Raw genomic sequence first — 24,459 nt, forward strand, 5'->3', positions numbered from 1 at the left:
GGCGCAGAGACCCGGCCATAACGAACGGCACTGCTGTTCTCCAACAGCTGATAGTTGTGCAGCAGGGAGAGCACCTCTCCAACACGGCGCCTCCCTGCATTGCTTACCCCGCAACCCCTTCGGGCCTCACAGCTGTGGCAGGGTGCCGTCTCTGTCTGCAGCTCCTGTCCCGCACTGAGGCAGGCTGCAGTGAAGAAGGGCCTCCACGCACACTGCAGAGTAGTCACCAATATCACCAATAGCGGCAGTAACTGCAGGGCACGCCCCCCGGCATCTCTGGACTTGCGCATGCGCAGTTCAGATTTTCAGAGGGACCCATAATAACCGGGAGGAGAAGCAGGGTTTGCGGGGCAGCGGGAGGCTCAATCAAAAAACGGGAGCCTCCCGCTGAATGCGGGAGGGTAGCAAGCGTGAAGTAGCACCTATTAGCGCGTACGTGTGTTGCTACATCTGAGAGGCGTGTCATAAAAATTACTTACATCCAAATGTACATAAGCCCCAAAGTTAGTAAGATCTATTTGTTGAAGAAAAGACACTGACATTTTTCAGGACTTGTTTGTGTATTGGTGGTCATTCCGAGTTGTTCGCTCGGTAATTTTCTTCGCATCGCAGCGATTTTCCGCTAATTGCGCATGCGCAATGTTCGCACTGTGACTGCGCCAAGTAAATTTGCTAAGAAGTTTGGTATTTTACTCACGGCATTACGAGGTTTTTTCTTCGTTCTGGTGATCGTAATGTGATTGACAGGAAGTGGGTGTTTCTGGGCGGAAACTGGCCGTTTTATGGGAGTGTGTGAAAAACCGCTGCCGTTTCTGGGAAAAACGCGAGAGTGGCTGGAGAAACGGGGGAGTGTCTGGGCGAACGCTGGGTGTGTTTGTGACGTCAAACCAGGAACGAAACTGACTGAACTGATCGCAGTGGCAGAGTAAGTCTCGAGCTACTCAGAAACTGCAAAGAAATTTCTATTCGCAATTTTGAGAATCTTTCGTTCGCAATTTTGCTAAGCTAAGATTCACTCCCAGTAGGCGGTGGCTTAGCGTGTGCAATGCTGCTAAAAGCAGCTTGCGAGCGAACAACTCGGAATGACCACCATTGTGTTTTACAAGAGGTTCCATATACTGTAAGTGGCCATGAGAAACCTTATTTAAAATGCATGTAGCCGTAGGGATCATTGTGCCTTATAATAGTGCAGGGAAATGGCACTGATGAGCCTATTTGAATGTATGTGTCTCTGATTTATTCCCCCCCTCCCCCCCAAGAATCTAACTGCTGCATAATGTGGATAAGGTGCAATCAGGGAGATTGCTGGTCTATTCAGGGAGTGAGGGAGATTGCTACTGTTTCAGAGAGTCTCCTGCAGAATGAGGGAGGGTTGGCAACTATGCAGTATATAGTATGCGAGTTTCTGTATCTAGTACACAGCTACCAATTAATGGCTACCAGTAGCGGATCTTGCCACGGGCAAGCAGTACTTTTGCCCGGGGCGCCGCCTTCCGGAGGGCGCCGGCGCCATCCGGAGGGCGCCGCACCATGGCAAGATCCGCCACTGTGCCCCCCGCTGGTCCCCCGCTTTGAAGGGAACCAGACGCTAAGCGTCTAGTTTCCCTTCATGGAGAGGACTGTGCTGTGCGGTGCGCGATGACGTCATCGCGCACCGCACAGCATAGTGGCACAGACACTAGGGGTCATAATTGACCTCTAGTGTCTATGCTGTGCTATGGTAGAGACGTAATGACGTCTCTCCCATAGATCCGAGTACAGACACAACCATCCGAGGACAGGAGAAGAGCGGCGGAGGAGGAGGTCTAAAATCAGGAGCGGGGATTGTAAGTATATTTGTATTTTTCCCCCCCCAGCTGCGCTACAGGGGGCACAAATGGGGGCGTAACTGACCACGCCCCCATATGAAGCCACGCCCCTATTTTTGCCCGGGGCGCCACAAGGGCAAGATCCGGCCCTGATGGCTACAGTAGGTCTCTACTGCTTCTCCTAGGGGCCTTTTACTATCAATGTGTAGAGGTACTGTATGCTACTCTACCACTAGCCTCAGGTATCTCCCTACGTAATGCATTATATATACTGTAGGCCTAGATTTAGCATAAGTCTGTGTCTAGGGGACACCTTGGCTTCATTTATCCGTGGCATCAGAGATGCCTCAATAAATACTGATCTTTTCTTATTGCCACAGTCATAGCAGTAAGAACGCACTGCACGCGCTGGTGTCTGCTCCGAGGTGTCGGCTGCATTTATCGGGATGCAGTCAGGAACCCAGCTGTCGGTATCCCGGCAGTCAGAATACTAACGCCTGAATACTAACCCTATTCTGAATGCCGACACCAGCATCCAGAACGGGTACACCATCGCAGCGCCGGAATACCAACAGCTGGGATCCCGATCGAGGACACACAAAGCCGCAAGTCGGGTAAGCCGCGGGGGGAGTGGAGGTTAGGTTTAGGCTGCGGGGGGGGGGTTAGGTTTAGGATGCGTCCTGGGGGGTTAGGCACTCCCCTTGGAGGTTTACGGTTAGGCAACGGGGATGAGGTTAGGTTTAGGCACCTACGGGGTGTGGTTAGGGTTAGGCAACAAGGGGGAGGTTAGGGTTAGCCTGCGGGTAGGGAGGGTTTGGGTTAGGGGAGAGGAGTGAACACCCCTTACTCCTGTCGACTTCTCAGACCGCCGGGATCCCATGCACCGGCAAAACATACTGATACCCATTTATCTGCTCATTGGACAATGTCCCCCTTATCAGCTGGCCCAAGCCCCGTCGGGCCCCTGCAGCAATCCCTGATAATTATTACTCCCCCCCTCTCCCAATGCCTGTGTACTTTACTACTGGGTGCTGGCCCTGTTCAAGCAACACATGCCTATTCCCCTGCAAGTTGAGGGAGACTCGTGATTGTTAGGGCAATCCCCTGCACCCACGGAACAGTGGCTGCCTCTCCCGCATCCCACCCCTGTTCTAGTGAGGCCGAGGGATCTTAACGTTCCCCCCCCCCACATGCGACCTGCAAAACCCAACATCCTTTCCCTGATTGGCCTACCACCCACTGAACCCGCTTCCAGCAACCCTCACTGATGGCCGTAGATGCTGTAAACCATCAGTGGCTTCCCATTTATAGTTTCATGACTTACATATAAACCATCGATGGAGACCATCATTGGGAGACCTGTTGATGGACATCACTACCGACTGGTTGGGAAGTTTGTGAGCCAGTGAGGGCGGGAAGTCTGAAAGACAGTGTCACGCCTGAGGGTATTGACCACGGCCAACAGAGTGAGACCCTTGGCGGAGACGTAAGATGTCTGTGGAAGCAGATGTCACTCTCCCAGGTTCATCGAAAATCCGGTGAAAAGATGTTACAAAGTCTTTGTATGAAAATAATATTGCATCAGATTTTTCCAAAAGTGGAGATGCCAAGTCCAGGGCTGACCCAGAGAAAAGGTGATATAAGCCACCTTGGTACGCTCAGTTGGAAAGTTATTAGGTTGTAATTCAAAGTGTATCTCACATTGATTTAAAAAAATCCCTGTAATTTGTGGGGTTCCCATCAAATTTGGTAGGAACAGGAAGCTGGAACCGAGACACTGAAGATGGAGGAAAAGCTGGAGGATTTGGAGATGAAGGAAGTGTAGCTCCATGACCCTTGAGTAAAGCTTGAACAACATCCAAGCAACTGGACAATTCTTGTAGGCAATGAATCACCTGATCCTACACAGCCTCTGATGTTCTAGGAGTACAGCTAGGATCTGGACTGGGCCTGCAGATGAAGCCTGATCCTTGGCTGGATCCATTAGGTCGGTCCAAACTGTCACGCCTATGGGTTGGGTTGGGTTTGGACAGGCATTTGTGGATGGAGCTGACAGAGGGATTATAAATGAATTGAGGAGGCTTTAACCAGGTAAGGTGCATAGACTTGAAAGAATCGTTGATGTTTTAACAGTGACAAGCTCAGAGGCAATTATAATAAAGAATGAAACTTTTATTACAGAACAACATCAGTGATTCACTGCAGTTACTGTATGCTGACAGAAGATACCAGGTTAGCCACAGAAAAGATGAATAGACAGAAGAAGACAAAGTTCAAATAACAACAATAATATCTGGAATGAAACTGCATTGGACTGTAGTGCTGACCAGGCTTGATCCGGAATCTTGACACTTGACCATATTAAAGGAAGACACAGTTCAAATGACAATAGCATCCGCAATGGAACCGGAACGGACTGGAAAGCTCACCGGGCTTGATCCAGAATCTTAACGCTGGCAGTATTGCAGAAGAATAAAGTCCATATAACAATGGTAACCAGAGTGGAATCAGAACGGACTGGGTCATACAAAGCCACTGGAATAAATGCGCTCAGCACAGAGGTGTTACTTACTGGATAAAGCCTGTTGTACTGACAAATTGGTAATCCCAGGAAGTTACCTTTATTCCTTGCAGTGTGGATTCATTGGATGTTGCAGTCAGCTGACGAAAGGAGCTCCAGGATTGGTCAATGGAGGATCAGCTGACGGAATCAAAGATGGCAGCACCCATGTCTGAACTTGGAGGGAAACTCTGACTAGGCCCAAACACCAGGAAGTGAGCACAGTGAGAAATAAACACTGAAACAATGGAAGACAGCGCTGTTAAGTGTTATGCACAGAAGCAGCAACCGCTGCAGGAGACTTAATGCTGGATCAGCGCTGGTAGACCTCTGGGAGCGATGTGTGGATTCACCGTGCACAGACCTTTGCGCCAGCCAGGACAGACATCGCATAGGTAAGAAAGTACTTTTAAAGTCCGGAGTGTGATAGACAGATGCTAGTGGAAGAGAACGTGAGCTGGTTGCATGACAAGTGAGCAAGGTGTATTAGACATAGGGGTCTATTTACTAAGCTTTCGATGGAGATAAAGTGGACGGAGATAACTACCAACCAACCAACCAACCAACCAACCAACCAACCAACCAAACACAGCCTGTGACATGTCAGTTAGGAGCTGATTGGCTGGTACTGTATCTCCGTCTACTTTATCTCCATCCATGGCTTAGTAAGTAGACCCCCATAGTGGTCTATTCATTGTCACAACTGAGGGCCCGAGCTGACGGGAGGCAGCCTCAGTTGTAGGGGCTGAGATGTACCGGAACCTGGGAGGTTGTATCAGACCCCTGGACATGTAAGTAACATGAATAATAACTGCCCGAAGGCGTGACCACGACAACTTGGATAAAAGTCAATGATGTTTATTATGACAACTCCGCAACACAGCAGCAGTAAAAGAAAACGTAAAAGTCAGCAAAGAATAAATACAGTTCCTGGGTACTACAGGATGGCAGGAGCCACAGGGCACTGGTAGTGTGAGATAGTTCTTATGATCTTCTAGATCAGTGGTTCCCAAACTGTGTGCCGTGGCACCCTGGGGTGCCTCGGGACACTTGCAGGGGTGCCTCGGATTGGTGGTCCAGAACCAATTCAAATTCTGCATGGTCAATGTAAAAAGCAAAACCAGTGTTAATGGCTGACAATCATAAAATATATTTACAATCAGAAGCAAATCTTGTCCCTCACCACATAAGTTACCCCTAAGGATGACCTATAAAAGACAATTTACTTAATTTAATATTTCTTTCTAAATTTTTCAATATGAAACTATTGGCTTAGGGGTGCCGTGAAAAAATATCTGATACTCTAGGGCGCCGTGATTCAAAAAAGTTTGGGAACCACTGTTCTAGATGGAAAGTCCTTACCAGGCCCGACTGTAGCAATGGAGATAACCCAGGATTGTGCCAGCTGGTGTTCCAGGAAAAGCTGGGTTGCTGAAGATAAAACAGCTGCTGTGGATACTGGCTGGAACCAGACTGTTGTTAGCACGGAGTGGATACTGGCTGGAACCAGTTAAATAATAAATGAACTTGGGAGCGATGAAATATGAACTGAAATGTAGAACTTGAGAGCGGAGAAATAATAATACCGGTGGAGAGTGGTAAAGTGTAGAAAGGACACCGGCCCTTTAAGGGAAGCTGTACTCTGCTGGAAGCTGAGCTGGAAGCAGGTAATGTTGTAGCTGGAAACAGATGAATCCACAATGGATTGGAGAGTCAGGCTACACCGCAGGTGGAATGCTGGTGCGGGTCTCTATGGTGGAAGTCTTGAGACAGGAGCTGGAACCTGGAAGACAATCACAGGAGAGAGACAAACAGGAACTAGGTTTGACAACCAAAGCACTGACGCCTTCCTTGCTCAGGCACAGTGTATTTATACCTGCAGCAAGGAAGGGATTGGCTAGGCAATTATGCAGATTATCAATACTGAGAACAGATTGGTGGAAATGATCAGCTGACAGAATCCAAGATGGCTGCGCTCATGCAGACACTTGGGGGGAAGTTTGGTTTGTAATCCATGTGGTAATGAAAACAGTAATGGCGGCGCCGGCCACCGGAGACAGAAGGCGCCAGGCTGACAGATGCACATCCAACCACGCGGACACAGCGGAGGCCGCGGCTGACGTAATCGCCACTCAGACACTCTGCATGCAGAAGTTCAGGGACGGCGGCGGAGGCCGCGGGAGACGCCATGCCAGGTGTAATATGTCGCTTACTGTGACAGCGTCCCAGAGTGACAGGAGAGGATACAGGAATGTACACATCAGGATAACAGATGGGATCCGGTCCTGGAGCGCTGAGCCAGCCTTAGGAGGCATCTGATGGGTAAGAAATGGCGTCCAGATACCCGGATCGTGACAGCACCCCCCCCTTTAGGAGTGGCCCCAGGACACTTCTTTGGCTTTTGAGGAAACTTGGAATGGAATCTCCGGACCAAGGCAGGAGCATGGACATCAGAAGCATTGGTCCATGAACGTTCCTCAGGACCATAACCCTTCCAGTCAATAAGATATTGTAGTTGACCGTAACGGTGACGTGAGTCCAGGATCTTGGCCACTTCATACTCAACGCCTCGTTGAGTTTGGACTTTCGGAGTTGGAGGAAGTGAGGAATGAAACCGATTCAAGATCAGCGGTTTCAACAGGGAAACATGGAATGTCCTGGGTATTTTTAAGAAGGGAGGCAACTGGAGTCTGTAAGCAACAGGATTGATAACTTGTTCAATCTTGAAAGGACCGATATAGCGAGGTGCAAACTTCATACTGGGAACTCTTAACCTCAAATTCTTCGTGGATAACCATACCCGATCACCCACCTTGAGAGCAGGAACTGCTCGACGCTTCTTATCCGCAAACTTCTTGTACCTGAACGATGCCTTGAGCAGAGCTGATCGTACGCTCTTCCAGATATTGGCAAACTGATGCAAGGTGATATCCACTGCGGGAACAGAAGTTGCTGGAAGCGGTTGGAACTCAGGGACTTTAGGGTGGAATCCAAAGTTAGTGAAGAATGGTGTTGAAGCAGATGAAGAATGATACTGGTTGTTATGACAGAACTCGGCCCAGGGAAGTAATTGAACCCAGTAATCTTGAGAGGAGGACACATAGATGCGGAGGAAGGCCTCCAAGTCCTGATTCACCCTCTCGGTTTGACCATTGGTCTGAGGATGGTAAGCCGTGGAAAACTTTAGCTTGACTTGGAGGACTTGACATAAACTTCGCCAGAATTTGGCTGTGAATTGAACTCCTCGATCTGAGATAATTTCTTCAGGAAGACCGTGGAGTCGGAAGATCTCTTGTATGAATACTTGAGCCAACTTGGAAGCTGACGGAAGACCGGTGAGAGGAATGAAGTGTGCCATCTTGGTGAACCGGTCAACTACCACCCAGATGGTATTGAACTTGTTGCACATGGGTAAGTCTGTAATGAAATCCATCGACAAGTGGGTCCATGGTCGACGGGGAACGGATAGTGGAACCAGTTGCCCCGCAGGCGACTGGCGGGATACTTTATGTTGGGCACACTTTGGGCAAGATGCAATAAACTCCAAGACGTCCTTTTTCAGAGTTGGCCACCAATAGGACCTAGAGATAAACTCCAGGGTTTTTTGGATACCTGTATGTCCGGCAAAACGGGAAGCATGGGCCCAATGCATGAGCTTCTTCCTTAGCATCGGCTTCACAAAACTTTTCCCTGATGGGGGCGTAGAGTCCATCCCTACCGTGGAGAATGCCAACGGATTTATAATAGGATGCTTGTCTGAAGACTCTGACTCATTTTCTTGCTCCCATGAGCGGGAAAGGGCATCGGCCTTGCGATTCTGAGAGCCCGGACAGAACTGGAGTTTAAAGTCGAACCTGGAAAAGAAAAGTGCCCATCTGGCCTGACGAGGGTTGAGACATTGTGCGCCCTTCAGGTATAAAAGGTTCTTGTGGTCTGTAAGTATGGTGATTGAATGAGAAGCTCCCTCCAACAGATACCTCCACTCTTCTAGAGCGAGCTTGATGGCTAGCAACTCCTGGTCGCCAATGGCATAGTTGCGCTCAGCTGGGGAGAACTTCCGGGAGAAGAAACTGCAAGGGTGTAAATGGCCATCTTTAGCCCTCTGAGATAACACCGCTCCTACTCCAACGGAGGAGGCATCCACCTCTAAGATGAAAGGAGAGTCGATGTCAGGCTGTTTCAGAACAGGCGCAGAGATGAACCTTTGTTTTAAAAGATGAAATGCTTGCATGGCTTCTTCAGACCACTTGGACGGGTTAGCACCCTTCTTAGTGAAAGCAGTAATAGGCGCCACAATGGTGGAAAAGTCTCGTATAAACTTTCGGTAATAGTTGGCGAACCCTAAGAACCTCTGGACCCCTTTGAGGGTTAAGGGTACCGGCCAATTTTGGATTGCTTGTAGTTTCTCAGGATCCATCTCTAGTCCGGAACCGGACACAATGTACCCTAGAAACGGAATGGACTTGACTTCAAAGACGCATTTTTCTAATTTGCAATAGAGATGATTGACACGGAGACGGGACAGAACCTCTTTAACCCAAAAACGATGTTCCTCTAAATCGTTGGCAAAAATGAGGATATCGTCTAGATAGACCACGACATGACGGTATAGAATGTCTCTGAAGATCTCATTGACAAAATGCTGGAAGACAGCTGGAGCATTGCTCAATCCGAAGGGCATGACGAGGTACTCATAATGTCCGTCACGGGTGTTAAAGGCGGTCTTCCACTCGTCACCCTCACGGATCCGGATGAGATTGTATGCACCTCGCAAGTCCAGCTTTGTAAAGATGGTAGCTCCGCTAACTCTGTCAAAGAGCTCAGTAATCAGGGGTAAAGGATAACGGTTCTTGATGGTAATGTCGTTCAAACCTCTGTAGTCGATGCACGGCCGCAGACCACCATCTTTCTTTTTTACAAAAAAGAAGCCTGCGCCGGCTGGAGAAGAAGAAGGTCGAATGAACCCCTTTGCTAGGTTCTCTTTAATATATTCCTCCATAGAATGCGTCTCTGGCAGAGACAACGGATAAGTTCGGCCTCAAGGTGGAACCTTCCCTGGAACGAGATCAATCGGACAGTCCCATTCTCTATGAGGAGGAAGGATATCAGCAGAAGCTTTACTGAACACATCCGTGAAATCTTGATATGGAGGAGGTGGAACATCAGACGACCTGGGGGAGGAAGAACAGACAGGCAATACTTTAAACAAACATGTCTCAGCACAGGAGGAACCCCATGCCAGGATTTGCGTAGTCGTCCAATCAATTGTAGGATTGTGAAGACGGAGCCATGGAAGGCCCAGGACCACAGGATGTGTGGCTCTTGGAATCACTAAAAAAGAAATAAGTTCGGAATGAAGAACTCCCACTCTCAGACGAACTGGTAGAGTCCTTAAAGAAATAACTGCATCAAAAATTTTGCTGCCATCCACGGCAGTTAAAGAAATGGACGAAGGAAGTCTCTCGGTGGGTAGGGACCACCGTTTAACATAGGCTTCGGTAATAAAGTTCCCAGCTGCTCCGGAATCAAGGAGGGCAATGACGTTCCGATAACGTTGAGCAACTTGAAGCGAGACTGGGAGATTACAATCTTGAGGAGATGGAGAGGAGATCATTACTCCTAGCCGGCCCTCTCCTTGGCGAGCTAGGATTTGGAGTTTCCCGGACGTTTGGGACAGGCATTAATGGTGTGAGACGGAGCTGCACAATAGAGACAGAGAAACTCGGAGAGACGTCTTCGGCGCTCAGCAGGAGTTAAACGGGAACGGTCAAGTTGCATGGGCTCATCTTTAGATGGTGACAGTTGACGAGGAGGAGGAGCAGAAGATTTTGGAGCAGATGATCTTCCACGCTCAGTTGCTCTCTCTCTGAAACGTAAATCCACTTTCGTGCAGAGTGAGATTAGCTCATCTAACTTAGAAGGTAAGTCTCTGGTAGCTAACTCATCTTTAATACGCTCAGATAAGCCATGCCAGAATGCAGCATACAGGGCCTCGTCGTTCCATGCCAGTTCGGATGCCAGGATCTGGAACTGTATCAGATATTGTCCTACAGTACGTGACCCCTGGCGTAAACGGAGAATCTCGGATGAAGCTGAGGTCACCCGGCCTGGCTCGTCGAAGATGCGCCTGAATGTTGACACGAAGGCAGTGTAGGAAGATAGCAGGGTGTCGGACCTCTCCCATAACGGTGATGCCCAATCAAGGGCTGAGCCACTGAGAAGAGAAATAATGTAGGCAATTTTTGTACGGTCACTGGGGAAATTGCCAGGTTGTAGCTCAAACTGAATCTCACACTGGTTGAGAAATCCCCTGCAGAATCTTGGAGATCCGTCAAATTTTGCTGGCGTTGGAAGATGAAGACGTGGAGCAGAAATGGGTAAGGTGGGTGGGGTTATAGCTGGAGTCACTGTGGTTGACGCACCAGACGCGCCTGATCCACGGAGAGTTGTCTGAATCCCATCCAGCCGAGTAGAGAGATCCTGGAGACAGCGGATGATGTGGCCCTGTGCAGCCTCCTGATGTTCTAGTCGGGCTGCCAGTTCTTGCATCGGCCTGGCCGCTTGATCCTGGTCTCCGGCTGGATTCATTAGGTCAGTGCTTACTGTCACAACTGAGGGCCTGAGCTGACGGGAGGCAGCCTCAGTTGTAGGGGCTGAGATGTACCGGAACCTGGGAGGTTGTATCAGACCCCTGGACATGTAAGTAACATGAATAATAACTGCCCGAAGGCGTGACCACGACAACTTGGATAAAAGTCAATGATGTTTATTATGACAACTCCGCAACACAGCAGCAGTAAAAGAAAACGTAAAAGTCAGCAAAGAATAAATACAGTTCCTGGGTACTACAGGATGGCAGGAGCCACAGGGCACTGGTAGTGTGAGATAGTTCTTATGATCTTCTAGATGGAAAGTCCTTACCAGGCCCGACTGTAGCAATGGAGATAACCCAGGATTGTGCCAGCTGGTGTTCCAGGAAAAGCTGGGTTGCTGAAGATAAAACAGCTGCTGTGGATACTGGCTGGAACCAGACTGTTGTTAGCACGGAGTGGATACTGGCTGGAACCAGTTAAATAATAAATGAACTTGGGAGCGATGAAATATGAACTGAAATGTAGAACTTGAGAGCGGAGAAATAATAATACCGGTGGAGAGTGGTAAAGTGTAGAAAGGACACCGGCCCTTTAAGGGAAGCTGTACTCTGCTGGAAGCTGAGCTGGAAGCAGGTAATGTTGTAGCTGGAAACAGATGAATCCACAATGGATTGGAGAGTCAGGCTACACCGCAGGTGGAATGCTGGTGCGGGTCTCTATGGTGGAAGTCTTGAGACAGGAGCTGGAACCTGGAAGACAATCACAGGAGAGAGACAAACAGGAACTAGGTTTGACAACCAAAGCACTGACGCCTTCCTTGCTCAGGCACAGTGTATTTATACCTGCAGCAAGGAAGGGATTGGCTAGGCAATTATGCAGATTATCAATACTGAGAACAGATTGGTGGAAATGATCAGCTGACAGAATCCAAGATGGCTGCGCCCATGCAGACACTTGGAGGGAAGTTTGGTTTGTAATCCATGTGGTAATGAAAACAGTAATGGCGGCGCCGGCCACCGGAGACAGAAGGCGCCAGGCTGACAGATGCACATCCAACCACGCGGACACAGCGGAGGCCGCGGCTGACGTAATCGCCACTCAGACACTCTGCATGCAGAAGTTCAGGGACGGCGGCGGAGGCCGCGGGAGACGCCATGCCAGGTGTAATATGGCGTTTACTGTGACAGCGTCCCAGAGTGACAGGAGAGGATACAGGAGTGTACACATCAGGATAACAGATGGGATCCGGTCCTGGAGCGCTGAGCCAGCCTTAGGAGGCATCTGATGGGTAAGAAATGGCGTCCAGATACCCGGATCGTGACATTCATGAAGCAGTGAAAAATGTGGAGAAGTGAGTCAGTGGAGAAGTTGCCCATGGCAACCAATCAGCTGCTATGCATAATTTTCTAGAATGCATTTTATAAATGTTACCCCAACACTGATTGCAACTTCTCCACTGGCTCAGTTCTCCACACTTTTCACTACTTCATGAATAGAACCCACGATAAAAAGAAAAAGATAACAACAAACAATAAAAAACATACACCCAAACAGTGCCAACGCAACTACTAGTGTAAAATAACCAAAGCCAATGCCTCCCATGATGATAATACACATACACCACAATGCCCATGACTGGCATTTACCTGTCTCTCATAGCCATATCAAACATTTGTAGCCAGAACACGGCACTGCTGATTTTGAACGTTCATTTAAATCCCACACATAAACCGTAGCAGTGCCATAAAATGATACGGCTGACTGCTGCGAGCAGATGGTGATGTATCGCAGATGCTAGTTAACGTTTTAATAATACTAAAAGCAAGGAACATTGCTACAAACTACTGTATCATAACACAGATACTTCATTTAATGTCAGACTATATCTGTTCTAATCTACAGCCTTAAAATGTTTTAAGATAAAACTACTTTTACTTATTGAGGACGAGTTGGGTAAATAATACGTTTCTGCAGTACAATGATTGAGAAAACCTTCCTTATTTTCTCCTTTAGTGATATAAAAAGTCATACATTGCACTGCTAGTTTTCTTCCTCAATTCCATATGTGGTTCATTTCTTTGACCAGCCACCAGAGGCAGAGCAGGATTAATTATCCATCGTGTCCTACATTAATTATATCTGGGCCTTTAAAGAAACTTATTAAATTACAGTTTTTAAAATGCTTGTAACAGATGTTCTTAAAATATTGGCTTTACTTAGTTTCTATGATTGCGTTTGTAAATCTGCTGGCAGAAAACATTATTCAACATAGTCACCATTATTTGCCTTCTCTTCCCCACAATCCCCTTTTCTCCTCCCAGACCTTTCCTGTCAGTTAAATTGAGGTGAGATAATTTTTACGCAAGTCAATAGTTAGTGGTGTGGTGCCAACTCCTATCCTCATGTACCCCCAGCAGGTCATGTTTTCAGGATTTCAGTCTGTGGAAACACGTTGAATAAATAATTTGTGACATTATTTAGGATGGGTTAGGATGCCAGGGTATGGGTCACTGGGTCGACAACACTTAGGTCGACAGGGTTTCTAGGTCGACATGGTCCCTAGGTCAACATGATAAAAGGTCGACATGAGATTTTTTTATTTTTTTGGTGTCGTTTTCTTCTTAGAGTGACCGGGAACCCCAATTAGTGCAACGTGTCCCCTCGCATAGCGAGCGAAGGTGCCAGGCTCCACTACCTCTGTGCTCGGAACAAGTTACCATTCTCAATCGTAGTACACGTGGATCGTAAAGTATGAAAAGGTTTTTAAAAAATGAAAAAAATTGTGAAAAACTCATGTTGACCTTGTGTCATATCAACCTAGAAACCCTGTCGACCTAATACATGTCGACCAATAGTGGTCAACCTAATGACCGTATCCCGGATGCCAAGGGGCTCGATGCAGGGCCATCTTAACATATAGGCACACTGGGCACTTGCCCAGGGCCCCACGATTCTAGGGGCCTTTGAGCAGGGTCAGGCTGGGTCGGCGGGCGTCTTGCAGCTTCTTAGGAGACAGGTAGAGATTATCTACTTGCCTGCAGCCAGGCATTGAGTGGCTGTCAGGATGCTGATTTGTGGATCGCAGGAGCTATCCACCAATCAGAATGCTGGCAGCCAATCACTGCATGGAAGCATGTGGATAGACAGCGCAGGACCTCAGGAGGGGCAATTTATGATTTATTTTCCATAGCCTAAAAACCAAACAGTAATAGTCAACTAAGGGAGAGATGTACTAAGCAGTGATAAAAGTGGTGAAGTGAGCCAGTGGAGAAGTTGCTCATGGCAACCAATCAGCTGCTCTGTATAATTTGATAGTATGCAAATTATAAATGTTACTTCAATGCTGATTGGCCTTTCGTGAGTTGTGTCAGTCTATGAAACCATCCAATCGGGTGCCAGCAATCTGATGGTGATACTGTAATCAGAATAATGTTGTGTAGAGTATTTGTGCAACAGACGTTCTGTCCCCTGATAACAGTAAAGCAGCACCTGAATGAGAGATTAGCAGACAGGATTCTACTCCAATCTTCCCGCCAAACTCGGATCTAGAAATTAGGCAAAATGTCATATTCCTGGGAAGCTCCAAACTCGGGTGTTTTGGTGCATATTTACTTTATATGTGATCCAGAACATGCAGGATCCCAGCTTTCCAGGAAAATTAGGTGTTTATGTCTGAACTTATGGAATTGCGGGAAATTTGTGCAGCTCCTCTGTAATTTGAAGTACAGGATGTGTGAGCTTTGTTGCCAGTAACAGACATTACGTTATGACAACAATGTATACATCTGTGAATCTTACAATGTATCCAGCTGTGAATCTGAATCTGCAGCAACATAGTGCTCCATGCCGCAAGGTTAATGGCCCCCATGTATCACACATATATTATTGGGGCATTGTCCCGATCCCCAGAAAGCCAGTTTGGGGAATCGGAATATTAAACATGTTTAAAAAATCCTGACTCCCCTACAGATCACTGATCAGCGGAGCTGTTGAATCAGGGAATCGAGGAAATGGGACGCTTGAAGCGTGGGTGCATTAAGAATAATATATACTGTATATATATATATATATATATATATATATATATATATATATATATAGAAGATAGGAATGGAGCGGCACTCTCCCATGCTATGTAGTTCTGCTCCGGTGCCCTCTGGATGAATTTGAACAACCATAGGACCAAGGGGCATTGTTGCCCCCAGACGATGGTGATTTGTGATGTGTTTTAATACACTTGGATTTATTTAAGGCTTCGAGTGCCGCTGTTTCTTTCCTGTGGTTGTGTGTGTTTCCCGACCGTCGGGAAACTAACTGCTTCCCAATACAAGACTTCACACAAGAAGATGGAGGCAAAGTAAATCTGTCTACTAGGACTTCACATGAAATGCGTTGGAAGATCCTATACACCCTCAACAGAAGGGTCCCTAACATCCTCAATACTAACACATTATATTAATTTACGCCCCTTCGTAGCCGACGTTTCACCTCTCATATCAGTGGCACGTGGTGCTCCGCAGTTTCTACGTCGGTTATTCGCAATGGTGCCCTTTGTCCAGTCACTATACACCTTCACTGCAGCAGCACGCGGATAGGTCACACACTGCTCTGTTTTAGAAATACCGTCACCCTTGGCCCTAAAGCCGATAATCATCCCTTTTTGCAACTTGGATAAATCGTCCCTTTTACCCATGACGGCAACGGCCTATCGCACGCCTTATATACCCACCATGTCAGTGAACGACACGTGACATACTTCATGGGATACGTGATGCCGACGTCAAATGTAGGAGGTGGTCATAATCAGAGCCGGCCCTAGGCATAGGCAAACTAGGCAATTGCCTAGGGCATTTGGAATGTCTAGGGGCACCAGCAGCTTCTGCTGATTAAAATGATATGCAGCATGCCTATATTCTGTGTGTGACTGCAGCTATATCTGCATATTACATACTATGTTACAGAGTATTCCTGGAAATTACCGTAACGTAGCATTTCGTATGCAGATACAGCCACAGTCGAACACAGAATATAGGCATGCCGCATATCATTTTAATCAGCAGAAGCTGCTTCTGCATACTAGTCACACAGCAATGCAAATAAGATGCATTTTCGGCATAAAAGGTGCCCAACGTTAGCAGAGCTGGCCTAGAGCTGCTAGCTGACTCAGCCCAGACATGTCCTGCTGCATGGCAAGCGGAGGCAGAGGTCACAGTGTAAGCGACCGTGTGAGTACTGTGTACAGGTGGGTTGGTTGTGCAATAGTGTTCGGCATATGTGTAAGTAAGAGGCATTATGTGTGTCATGTGTATAATAATGAATTAATAATGTGCGGCATATGTGTAAGGGACATTATATGTATAAGGGCATTAATAAAGGTTGGCATAATGTGTAAGGCGCATTATGTTTATAAGGACATTAATAATGTGTCATATGTGTAAGGGGCATTACTGCAGAGCCGGACCTAGGCATGGGCAAACTAGGCAAATGCCTAGGGCATTTGCTATGCCTAGGGGCACCAGCAGCTTCTGCTGATTAACATGATATGCGGCATGCCTATATTCTGTGTGTAGTACTTTGTATACAGATACAGCCACAGTCAGAGGCGGAACTACCGGCAGTGCAGGCAGTGCACTGCACTGGGGCCCGCCTCTGTCCAGGGGCCCAAGCATGTAATGAGTCAAACTGACTCATTACATGCCGCTGTGCGCTGCAGGCAACCGCTGCCCGCAGCGCACAGCCGCCCGGAGATAGGAGCTGAGCAGCGGTACAGACGGGGGAAGGAGGAGGGAGCCGGAGGACGGAGCCGCAGCAGCGCTTTGTTACTGGTGGAGGCGCTGCTGCTGCTGCTCCTCTGCTTCCCTATAGGCTGTCTTCCGAGAACAGCCTATAGGGAAGCAGAGGGGCAGCAGCAGCAGCGCCTCCACCAGTAACAAAGCGCTGCTGCGGCTCCGTCCTCCGGCTCCCTCCTCCTCATTCTCTACTGCCCGGGAATCGTCGTCTGACGCAGCTGCACCGAGGAGCCTGAGGGTAAGTATAATTCTTCTTTCTTTCTTTCTTTCTTTCTTTCTTTCTTTCTTTCTTTCTTTCTTTCTTTCTTTCTTTCTTTCTTTCTTTCTTTCTTTCCTTCTTTCTTTCTTGTGCCTGCCTGCCGCAATGTGTAAAAAGGGGGGACTACCTGCCGCACTGTGTAAAAAGGGGGGACTGCCTGCCGCAATGTGTAAAAAGGGGGAACTGCCTGCCGCAATGTGTAAAAAGGGGGGACTGCCTGCCGCACTGTGTAAAAAGGGGGGACTACCTGCCGCAATGTGTAAAAAGGGGGGACTGCCTGCCACTATGTGTAAAAAGGGGAATCTGTCTGCTGTAATGTGTAAAAAGAGGAATCTGTTCGCTGTAAGGTGTAAAAGGGTCTCTACCTGGTGTAGTGGTGCTACTGTGCGGCGTAATTTGAATAATGGAGACTACTGTGTTGGTATTATTTTGTGGCCACACCCCTTCCCCACGAAGCCACGCCACTATGTATTTTTGCGCGCGCCTACGGCGCGCACTGCCCCCGGGGTGGACTTGGATGGGGGGGGGGGCCCAAAGCATTTTGTCGCACCTGGGCCCACCGCTTGCTTGTTCCGCCACTGGCCACAGTTGCACACAGAATATAGGCATGCTGCATATGAATGTAATCAGCAAAAGCTGCTTGTGCATCCTAGCCACATAGCAATGCAAATAAGATGCATTTTCATAAAAAAGGCGCCCGACATTAGCAGAGCTGCCAGCTGACCCATGCCAGGCATTTCCTGCTGCATGGTGCATTGAGGCAAGATTTATGAGGACACATCTGTATCCAAGCAGAGGTCATAGTGTAAACGGCTGTGTGAGTGCTGTGTGTGAGTGGGTTGGTTGTGCAATAGTATTTGGCAGATGTGTAAGGGGCATTGGGGGTCATTCCGAGTTGATCGCTCGTTGCCGATTTTCGCAACGGAGCGATTAAGGCTAAAATGCGCATGCGCATGGTATGCATTGTGCATGCGCTAAGTATTTTTACACAAAACTTAGTAGATTTACTAACATCCAAACGAAGAATTTTCATCGTTGTAGTGATCGGAGTATGACTGACGAGTATGACTGACAGGAAGTGGGTGTTTCTGTGCGGAAACTAGCCGTTTTCTGGGAGTGTGCGGAAAAACGCAGGCGTGTCAGGGAGAAACGGGGGAGTGGCTGGCCAAACGCAGGGGGTGTTTGTGACGTCAAACCAGGAACGAAACGGCCTGAGCTGATCGCAATCTGTGAGTAGGTCTGGAGCTACTCAGAAACTGCTAAGAATTTTCTATTCGCAATTCTGCTAATCTTTCGTTCGCTATTCTGCTAACCTAAGATACACTCACAGAGGGCAGCGGCCTAGTGTGTGCAATGCTGCTAATATCTGCTAGCAAGCGAACAACTCGGAATGACCCCCATTATGCGTGTCATGTGTATAAATGCATTAATAATGTGTGACATATGTGTAAGGGGCACTGTGTGTGTCATTATGTGTATAAGGGCATTAATAATGTGCAGCATATGTGTAAGGGACATTGGGGCAGATGTATTAACCTGGAGAAGGAATAAAGAAGTGATAAGCGCAAGGTGATTAACGCACCAGCCAATCATTACGGATTTGAAAAATGACAGGAGCTGATTGGCTGGTGCATTATCACCTTGCACTTATCACTGGTTTATCACTTCTTTATCCCTTCTCCAGACTTAATACATCTGCCCCAGTATGTATATAAGGGCATTAATAAAGATTGGCATAATGTGTAAGGTGCATTATGTTTATAAGGACATTAATAATGTGTGTTATATGTGTAAGGGGCAGGCATTACTGTGTGTTATGTGTATAAAGGCATTACTAATGTGTGACATTATGTGTATAAGGTGCTCTACTGTGTGGTGTTACATATAGAAAGGGCACTACTGTGTGGTGTTACGTATAGAAAGGGCACTACTGTGTGGTCTACTGTGAACAAAGAGCAATATGTATGGTGTAATGTGAATAAGGAGCAAATTCAGTGTGATAATAAAGGTGCAGTACTGTGTAGCGTAATTTCAATTGGGGGTACTATTACGCGGCCATGCCCCTTGCCAGCAAAAACACAGCCCTTTTTGGGAACACTGTTCCTATTTAAAATATAGGTAGTAGGAACACCAAAATAAGGACTGCTATGGGTGAGGGGTGATGGTGCTGGGAAAGGGGTGCAGGGTCAGAGGCAGAACCAGCGGCGGTGCTAGGGGGCACCAGCCAAAATCTTGCCTAGGGCATCATATTGGTTAGGGTCGGCTCTGCATTACTGTGTGGTATTATGTGTATAAATGCATTACTAATGTATGGCATTATGTGTATAAGGTGCTTTACTGTGTGGTGTAATGTATAGGAAGGGCACTACTGTGTTGTCTAATGTGAATAAAGATCATTATGGTGTGGTGTAATGTGAATAATGAAAAATTCAGTGTGATGTAATGTGAATAAGGGGCTCTACTGTGAGGAGTAACGTATATAAGCTAAAGAAGGTACTACTGTGTGATGTAACGTGAATAAGGGGCACTATCGCATGATATAATGTGAATAATGTTGCACTACTGTGTGGTGTAATTTGAATTGGGGGTACTATTGTGTGGCCATGCCCCTTCCCAGCAAGAACATGCCCCTTTTTGGGCTGTGCGCCAAATGTGCGCACTGTTCCTATTTAAAATATCGGAGGTAGGAACACCAAAGGACTGCTATGGGTGAGTGGTGATTATGTTGGGAAAGGGGTGCAGGGTAAAAGGCGGAACTAGCCGTGGTGTTAGGGGGCTCCAGCCAAAATTTTTCCTAGGGCATCATATTGGTTAGGGCCAGCTCTGGTCATAATAATGTGCCTCGACCCAGAGCCGGCCCTAACCAATATGATGCTCTAGGCAAAATTTTGGCTGGTGCGACCTAGCACCACCGCTAGTTCCGCCTCTGACCCTGAACCCCTTTCCCAGCACCATCACCCCTCACCCATAGCAGACCTTAATTTGGTGCTCTTACCCCCTATATTTTAAATAGGAACAGTGTGCACATTCGGCGCACAGCCCAAAAAGGGGCGTGTTCTAGTTGGGAAGGGGCATGGCCACACAATAGTACCCCCAATTCAAATTATGCCTCACAGTACTGCAACTTTATTCACAATTTATCATACAATAGTGTCCCTTATTCATGTTACATCACACAGTAGTACAACTTTACCTTATACACATTACTCCTCACAGTAGTTCCCCTTATTCACATTACATCACACTGAATTGCCCCTTATTCACATTACATCACATCACAGTAGTGCCCTTTCTATACGTTACGCCACACAGTAGAGCACCTTATACACATAATCCACACATTAGTAATGCCTTTATATACATAACACACAGTAATGCCCCTTACACATATGACACACACTTCATGGTGCCTGAAGTGAGTTAGCTGGTAGCTCTGCTAATGTCAGGTGCCTTTTTGATGAAAATGCATCTTATTTGCATTACTATGTGGCTAGGATGCACAAGCAGCTTTTGCTGATTAAAATGATATGCTGGATGCCTATATTCTATGTGCGACTGCGACTATATCTGCATACGAAATTCTACATTACAGTGATTTCCAGGAATACACTGTAACGTAGCATTTCGTATGCAGATACAGCTGCAGTCACACACAGAATATAGGCATGCTGCATATCATTTTCATCAGCAGAAGCTGCTTGTGCCCCTGGGCATTTGCCTAGTTTGCCTATACCTAGGACTGGCTCTGCCTCGACCATGTATATAATTTATATTCACACACAACACACGCTAGCACACACACATGCAGCAGCCAGGAAGTTGCTAATGGGATTGGGTATTTTGCAGCATTAGGCTCTGTCCCCTCGTGGATCTATGGTGAGGGGGTGGGGCTAACATGAGGCAATTTTGTATCATTGTGAAATATTTGGCACCACCCCTTCCCATAGACTTTTGAATTATGGCATTACAGCCACATGGGGGTGGGTCTCCCATCATAGGCCATTCACTGTAGAGCGTGAAACACACAGCTGTCTCTGTCTGGCAAATAAAAAACTCAGTCTGAAACCCCCCATGGGTGTACCACTGACTGAGACAAATGGAGATGCACTGTCCTAGGGACACGTTTTGAGGAGTGTCATTGTCATCTTTTGCCAGTACTGCTTTACTGTGTGTGAATCAGTACTGGCATGAGATGCACCCATGGACGAATCAGCCTCTTAATGTTTTGCATATTACTCTGCCCCCCAAGTAAACTACAGTATATTTCTCTCCTTTGCCCAAGCAACGACCGGGAGATTGCAGTTTTATTGGAAATCTCTGGGTTAAAATCACTAAAAGCCGAGCGCTTGCATTCACTGTATAATTTCAATTAGGACTAAGCGTTGGAAAAAAGTAATTGTCACTAGTTGGAATTTAAACACATTTCAATGTGCTGCAGAACATTTCCGCTGAGTGCTTCCGTGTAACATCGTTGCTGAAACAAAACAAATTGCCGGCTTGTTCTTTTACATTGTAAGATTTGTTATATTTTTTTTTTTTGTGTGTGCACCGGTTTGTGACTGTACCCAGCTTTCTCCTCTGCACCTTCTGCGCCGCAAACAAAATAGGTACCACGGTTTTAAAACCCAGTTAACAAATGAAATTAATGCTGCCTATCTAATTATATCAGAAATGACTGCAATGAAACCACTTTGCTGATGCTTTGAAAACATTATACTTTTATTCATTGAACGTAGCAATGTTCTGCCGAAAACTCGGGCTCCGGTGCTCAGTTAGTAATGTGTATTGATGGGGTAATAAAGCAGAAGCACTCGCACTCAAACCCCTTCTGTGCACTTTACGCTTGTTTTATAATTTAACATATCTTCTGTTGCTGTTATTTTCACATTTGCAGACATAAGGCAAACTCCAGATAAAACTGTGGGGAACACTAGGGCGTGCGTGCCAGTCTGGGGCCGTTCCAGTGCTTCTCTGCCTTTCTCTTATTTTCCATCTGCAATATATTGGTATCAATGAATTAATTAATGCTAAAGATGCGCTGTTAACGATTTATAAATAATTCAGCCCAAGATGAAGCTATTGGAAAGTAAGTGGGTAAAGCAGAGTCAGAGCATTGTCACGCTGAGAGATGGATGTTGGCAGTTTACTCAGTAAACACTTTTCTCTAAACTGAGACCAGGTACTGCTTTGTTTTGTCTGTGGTGGGTGGGTCTTCGAGGTTGGACATGAAATGTTTAGTCTTTGAAGTTGTACACATGTTTTTTTAGTGGGGTTTTCTTTCAGGTTGGACACATGGATATTTTTGTCTTTAGGGTGGGTTACGCTGAATGTTTGTCTTTCCATCTGCTTAATGGGGGTTTTGGCATTAAGGTTGGACACACAGGTATTTTGCCTTTGAGGGTTGGGCACTCAGTCGTTTTGTCTTTGGTGGTTGGACACATGGGTTCTTTGTCTTTGGTGGTTGGACACATGGGTTCTTTGTCTTTGGAGGTTGGACACATGGGTTCTTTGTCTTTGGTGGTTGGACACATGGGTTCTTTGTCTTTGGTGGTTGGACACATGGGTTCTTTGTCTTTGGTGGTTGGACACATGGGTCCTTTGTCTTTGGTGGTTGGACACATGGGTTCTTTGTCTTTGGTGGTTGAATGCATTGGTTCTTTGTCTTTGGAGGTTGAATGCATTGGTACTTTGTCTATGGTGGTTGGACACAGGGATTCTATCTCTTTGGGGACTGGACACTTGGTACAGTATTTTGTCTTTGAGGGTTGGGCACTTAGGTCATTTGTCTTTGGTGGTTGGACACATGGGTTCTTAGTCTTTGGGGGCTGGGGACTCGGATATTTTTTTTTAATGTGTTGCCTGGTGTGTTGGGTGCTTCAGTAATTTGTCTGTGGGGGCTGGACACACAGGGGATTTGTCTTTGGTGGTTGTGCATTTGGGTGATTTGTCTTTGGGGTTGGGCACTCGAATGATTAGTTTTTGAGGTTGAATACATGGGTGAGTTTTTTTATGGGGTTGGGCATTCGGATGTTTTGTCTTTGGGGGTTGGGTACTCAAGTGCCTCGTATTTGTGGGTTGGGCACTCGGGTGTTATGTCTTTGTGGGTTGGACACATTGGATTTGCCATTCGTGCTTAAACATGGGTGTTTTGTCTTTGATGCTGGCTGCACACACGGGTGTTTTGTCTTTGTGGAAGGAAACGTGGGTGTTTTATTTTCGAGGCTGGTTGCACGGTTCTGTTGTCTGTGGAGTGGGCCTGACAAGTATTTTGCTTTTCTGCTGGACACATGGTTCATTTATCTTTGCGGTGGAGCACACAGGTTCTATGTCTTTGATGCTGGACCCATGGGTGTTTTATTCTAGAGGCAGGTACTGTACATTGTTGTTTTACTTTTTGAGGTCTGATGCACAGGTCTGTTGGCGATACTTGGGTGTTTTCACTTTGAGGTCAGATCCACAGGAGTTTTCTCTTTGGAGCGGGTCAGAGAAGTGTTTTGCCTTTGAGGCTGGACAGACAGATGCTTTATCTCTGAGGCTGGTCGCCTCACATAGAACAAGTGAAAGTTATTGGGAAAAAACAAGTTCTTTACTGAGCTGATTGACTGGTGCTGTGGGATCATTATTTTGTTTTTGTGCAGTATTAGTGTAAAATATTGAAGCAGTTATTATTACCCTTCCGCATCATGTATAGGGCTAGCTCAATAGATGTGTTGTCAGGTTCCGGGCTCTAGGGAGGGACAGAGTTATAGGTGTGATGCATTGTTATTTGGTTTCTGTGTAGAACACTAATAACAGGGCTTTTTTATTTGATAACACGCATGCACACACCAGTTCCGAACATAATACTCAAGTTGCAGCTAATAACATCACCCATATGTCTGCGCGGTTAATTCTTGTGCCATGATAGAACATGAATTGTTTAATATTGTGCGCAGCCTTACATAATAGCCATTGATCTTTCTTATTATCCATATCATCAGCTCTGAGAAGCTCCAGAAATATCTATCTATCTATCTATCTGTCTATCTATCTATCTATCTATCTATCTATCTATCTATCTATCTATCTATCATCACAGAGATGTGGTTATGCCACTTAAAAAAATACCAGGTTAATTAGTGGGATCCGGTCTGAAGATCGACAGTATCTAGGTCGACAATGTTTAGGTCGACCACTATAGGTCGACAGTCACTAGGTCGACATGGATGGAAGGTCGACAGGGTTTCTAGGTCGACATGTGCTAGGTCGACAGGTCTAAAGGACGACATGAGTTTTTCAAAAATTTTTTCTTTTTTTGAATTTTTTCATATTTAACGATCCACGTGGACTACGATTGGAACGGTAATCTGTGCAGAGCGAAGCAAAGGCACCATGTCCGAAGCATGGCGAGCGAAGAGAGCCATGCGAGGGGACGCGGTGCACTAATTTGGGATCCCGGTCACTCTACGAA

The sequence above is a fragment of the Pseudophryne corroboree genome, chromosome 1 (assembly GCF_028390025.1).
Source record: "Pseudophryne corroboree isolate aPseCor3 chromosome 1, aPseCor3.hap2, whole genome shotgun sequence".
Lineage (NCBI taxonomy): Eukaryota > Metazoa > Chordata > Amphibia > Anura > Myobatrachidae > Pseudophryne > Pseudophryne corroboree.